The sequence below is a fragment of the Sinohyriopsis cumingii genome, unplaced genomic scaffold (assembly GCF_028554795.1).
Source record: "Sinohyriopsis cumingii isolate HCF-2022 unplaced genomic scaffold, ASM2855479v2 utg002602l, whole genome shotgun sequence".
Taxonomy (NCBI): domain Eukaryota; kingdom Metazoa; phylum Mollusca; class Bivalvia; order Unionida; family Unionidae; genus Sinohyriopsis; species Sinohyriopsis cumingii.
In genome coordinates this window covers 24,699-30,562 of record NW_028316255.1, presented here as the reverse complement: position 1 = coordinate 30,562, position 5,864 = coordinate 24,699, and positions in this window count along the sequence as shown.

Here is a 5,864-nt window from a genome sequence, read left to right as displayed (position 1 = left end):
TTAATATGTAGATTGTATGTCTGATTGGCTGAGTTTGTAATGAGTATTAAGACTGATATATACTCATTAATATGTAGATTGTATGTCTGATTGGCTGAGCTTGTAATGAGTATTAAGACTGATATATACTCATTAATTTGTAGACTGTATGTCTGATTGGCTGACCTTGTCATGAGTATTAAGACTGATATATACTCATTAATATGTAGATTGTATGTCTGATTGGCTGAGCTTGTAATGAGTATTAAGATTGCTGTATGCTCATTAAGATGTAGATTGTATGTCTGATTCGCTGAGCTTGTAATGAGTATTAAGATTGATATATACTCATTAATATGTAGATTGTATGTCTGATTGGCTGAGCTTTAATGAGTATTAAGACTGATATATACTCATTAATATGTAGATTGTATGTCTGATTGGCTGAGCTTTAATGAGTATTAAGACTGATATATACTCATTAATATGTAGATTGTATGTCTGATTGGCTGAGCTTTAATGAGTATTAAGACTGATATATACTCATTAAGATGTAGACTGTATGTCTGATTGGCTGAGCTTTTAATGAGTATTAAGATTGCTGTATGCTCATTAAGATGTAGATTGTATGTCTGATTCGCTGAGCTTGTAATGAGTATTAAGATTGATATATACTCATTAATATGTAGATTGTATGTCTGATTGGCTGAGCTTTAATGAGTATTAAGACTGATATATACTCATTAATATGTAGATTGTATGTCTGATTGGCTGAGCTTGTAATGAGTATTAAGACTGATACATACTCATTAATATGTAGATTGTATGTCTGATTGGCTGAGCTTGTAATGAGTATTAAAAATGATACATACTCATTAATATGTAGATTGTATGTCTGATTGGCTGAGCTTGTAATAAATATTAAGACTGATATATACTCATTAATATGTAGATTGTATGTCTGATTCGCTGAGCTTGTAATGAGTATTAAGATTGATACATACTCATTAATATGTAGACTGTATGTCTGATTGGCTGACCTTGTAATGAGTATTAAGATTGATACATACTCATTAATATGTAGACTGTATGTCTGATTGGCTGAGCTTGTAATGAGTATTAAGATTGATATATACTCATTAATATGTAGTCTCTATGTCTGATTGGATGAGCTTGTAATGAGTATTAAGATTGATACATACTCATTAATATGTAGATTATATGTCTGACTGGCTGAGTTTGTAATGAGTATTAAGATTGATATATACTCATTAATATGTAGACGGTATGTCTGATTGGCTGAGCTTGTAATGAGTATTAAGACTGATATGTGCTCATTAATATGTAGATTGTATGTCTGATTGGCTGAGCTTGTAATGAGTATTAAGATTGATGCATACTCATTAATATGCAGACTGTATGTCTGATTGGCTGAGCTTGTAATGAGTATTAAGATTGATATATACTCATTAATATGTAGTCTGTATGTCTGAGTGGCTGAGCTTATAATGAGTATTAAGATTGATACATACTCATTAATATGTAGATTGTATGTCTGACTGGCTGAGCTTGTAATGAGTATTAAGATTGATATATACTCAATAATATATAGACTGTATGTCTGATTGGCTGAGCTTGTAATGAGTATTAAGATTGGTGTATGCTCATTAAGATGTAGATTGTATGTCTGATTGGCTGAGCTTGTAATGAGTATTAAGAATGATACATACTCATTAATATGTAGACTGTATGTCTGATTGGCTGAGCTTGTAATGAGTATTAAGATTGATATATACTCATTAATATGTAGTCTGTATGTCTGAGTGGCTGAGCTTATAATGAGTATTAAGATTGATACATACTCATTAATATGTAGATTGTATGTCTGACTGGCCGAGTTTGTAATGAGTATTAAGATTGATATATACTCATTAATATGTAGACTGTATGTCTGATTGGCTGAGCTTGTAATGAGTATTAAGACTGATATATACTCATTAATATGTAGATTGTATGTCTGATTGGCTGAGTTTGTAATGAGTATTAAGACTGATATATACTCATTAATATGTAGATTATATGTCTGATTGGCTGAGCTTGTAATGAGTATTAAGATTGATATATACTCATTAATATGTAGACTGTATGTCTGATTGGCTGAGTTTGTAATGAGTATTAAGACTGATATATACTCATTAATATGTAGATTGTATGTCTGATTGGCTGAGTTTGTAATGAGTATTAAGACTGATATATACTCATTAATATGTAGACTGTATGTCTGATTGGCTGAGCTTGAAATGAGTATTGCGATTGATATATACTCATTAATATGTAGATTGTATGTCTGATTGGCTGAGCTTGTAATGAGTATAAAGACTGATATATACTCATTAATATGTAGACTGTATGTCTGATTGGCTGAGCTTGTAATGAGTATTGAGACTGATATATACTCATTAATATGTAGACTGTATGTCTGATTGGCTGACCTTGTAATGATTATTAAGATTGATGCATACTCATTAATATGTAGATTGTATGTCTGATTGGCTGACCCTGTAATGAGTATTAAGATTGATACATACTCATTAATATGTAGATTGTATGTCTGATTGGCTGACCTTGTAATGAGTATTAAGATTGATATATACTCATTAATGTGTAGACTGTATGCCTGATTGGCTGAGCTTGTAATGAGTATTTAGACTGATATATACTAATTAATATGTAGATTGTATGTCTGATTGGCTGAGCTTGTAATGAGTATTAAGATTGATACATACTCATTAATATGTTGATTGTATGTCTGACTGGCTGAACTTGTAATGAGTATTAAGACTGATATATACTCATTAATATGTAGATTGTATGTCTGATTGGCTGAGCTTGTAATGAGCATTAAGACTGATATATACTCATTAAGATGTAGATTGTATGTCTGATTGGCTGAGCTTGTAATGAGTATTAAGACTGATATATACTCATTAATATGTAGACTGTATGTCTGATTGGCTGACCTTGTAATGAGTATTAAGATTGATATATACTCATTAATATGTAGATTGTATGTCTGATTGGCTGAGCTTGTAATGAGTATTAAGATTGGTGTATGCTCAATAAGATGTAGATTGTATGTCTGATTGGCTGAGCTTGTAATGAGTATTAAGATTGATATATACTCATTAATATGTAGATTGTATGTCTGATTGGCTGAGCTTTAAGGAGTATTTAGACTGATATATACTCATTAATATGTAGATTGTATGTCCTATTGGCTGAGCTAGTAATGAGTATTAAGACTGATACATACTCATTAATATGTAGATTGTATATCTGATTGGCTGAGCTTGTAATGAGTATTAAAAATGATAAATACTCATTAATATGTAGATTGTATGTCTGATTGGCTGAGCTTGTAATAAATATTAAGACTGATGTATACTCATTAATATGTAGATTGTATGTCTGATTGGCTGAGCTTGTAATGAGTATTAAGATTGATACATACTCATTAATATGTAGACTGTATGTCTGATTGGCTGACCTTGTAATGAGTATTAAGATTGATACATACTCATTAATATGTAGACTGTATGTCTGATTGGCTGAGCTTGTAATGAGTATTAAGGTTGATATTTGCTCATTAATATGTAGTCTGTATGTCTGATTGGATGAGCTTGTAATGAGTATTAAGATTGGTACATACTCATTAATATGTAGATTGTATGTCTGACTGGCTGAGTTTGTAATGAGTATTAAGATTGATATATACTCATTAATATGTAGACTGTATGTCTGATTGGCTGAGTTTGTAATGAGTATTAAGACTGATATATGCTCATTAATATGTAGATTGTATGTCTGATTGGCTGAGTTTGGAATGAGTATTAAGACTGATATATGCTCATTAATATGTAGATTGTATGTCTGATTGGCTGAGCTTGTAATGAGTATTAAGACTGATATATACTCATTAATATGTAGACTGTATGTCTGATTGGCTGAGCTTGCAATGAGTATTGAGATTGATATATACTCATTAATATGTAGATTGTATGTCTGATTGGCTGAGCTTGTAATGAGTATTAAGACTGATATATACTCATTAATATTTGGATTGTATGTCAGATTGGCTGAGCTTGCAATAAATATTAAGACTGATATATTCTCATTAATATGTAGATTGTATGTCTGATTGGCTGAGCTTGTAATGAGTATTAAGATTGATACATACTCATTAATATGTAGACTGTATGTCTGATTGGCTGAGCTTGTAATGAGTATTAAGATTGATTCATACTCATTAATATGTAGACTGTATGTCTGATTGGCTGAGCTTGTAATGAGTATTAAGATTGATTCATACTCATTAATATGTAGACTGTATGTCTGATTGGCTGAGCTTGTAATGAGTATTAAGATTGATATATACTCATTAATATGTAGACTGTATGTCTGATTGGCTGAGCTTGTAATGAGTATTAAGATTGATATATACTCATTAATATGTAGACTGTATGTCTGATTGGCTGTGCTTGTAATGAGTATTAAGATTGATACATACTCATTAATATGTTGATTGCATGTCTAATTGGCTGAGCTTGTAATGAGTATTAAGATTGATATATACTCTTTAATATGTAAATTGTATGTCTGATTGGCTGAGCTTGTAATGAGTATTAAGATTGATACATACTCATTAATATGTAGACTGTATCTCTGATTGGCTGAGCTTGTAATGAGTATTAAGATTGATACATACTCATTAATATGTAGACTGTATGTCTGATTGGCTGAGCTTGTAATGAGTATTAAGATTGATATATACTCATTAATATGTAGACTGTATGTCTGATTGGCTGAGCTTGTAATGAGTATTAAGACTGATATATACTCATTAATATGTAGATTGTATGTCTCATTGGCTGAGTTTGTAATGAGTATGAAGACTGATATATACTCATTAATATGTAGATTATATGTCTGATTGGCTGAGCTTGTAATGAGTATTAAGATTGATATATACTCATTAATATGTAGACTGTATGTCTGATTGGCTGAATTTGTAATGAGTATTAAGATTGATATATACTCATTAATATGTAGATTGTATGTCTGATTGGCTGAGTTTGTAATGAGTATTAAGACTGATATATACTCATTAATATGTAGACTGTATGTCTGATTGGCTGAGCTTGAAATGAGTATTGAGATTGATATATACTCATTAATATGTAGATTGTATGTCTGATTGGCTGACCTTGTAATGATTATTAAGATTGATGCATACTCATTAATATGTAGATTGTATGTCTGATTGGCTGACCTTGTAATGAGTATTAAGATTGATACATACTCATTAATATGTAGATTGTATGTCTGATTGGCTGACCTTGTAATGAGTATTAAGATTGATATATACTCATTAATGTGTAGACTGTATGTCTGATTGGCTGAGCTTGTAATGAGTATTAAGACTGATATATACTCATTAATATGTAGATTGTATGTCTGATTGGCTGAGTTTGTAATGAGTATTAAGATTGATACATACTCATTAATATGTTGATTGTATGTCTGACTGGCTGAACTTGCAATGAGTATTAAGACTGATATATGCTCATTAATATGTAGATTGTATGTCTGATTGGCTGAGCTTCTAATGAACATGAAGACTGATATATACTCATTAATATGTAGATTGTATGTCTGATTGGCTGAGCTTGTAATGAGTATTAAGACTGATATATACTCATTAATATGTAGACTGTATGTCTGATTGGCTGACCTTGTAATGAGTATTAAGATTGATATATACTCATTAATATGTAGATTGTATGTCTGATTGGCTGAGCTTTTAATGAGTATTAAGATTGGTGTAT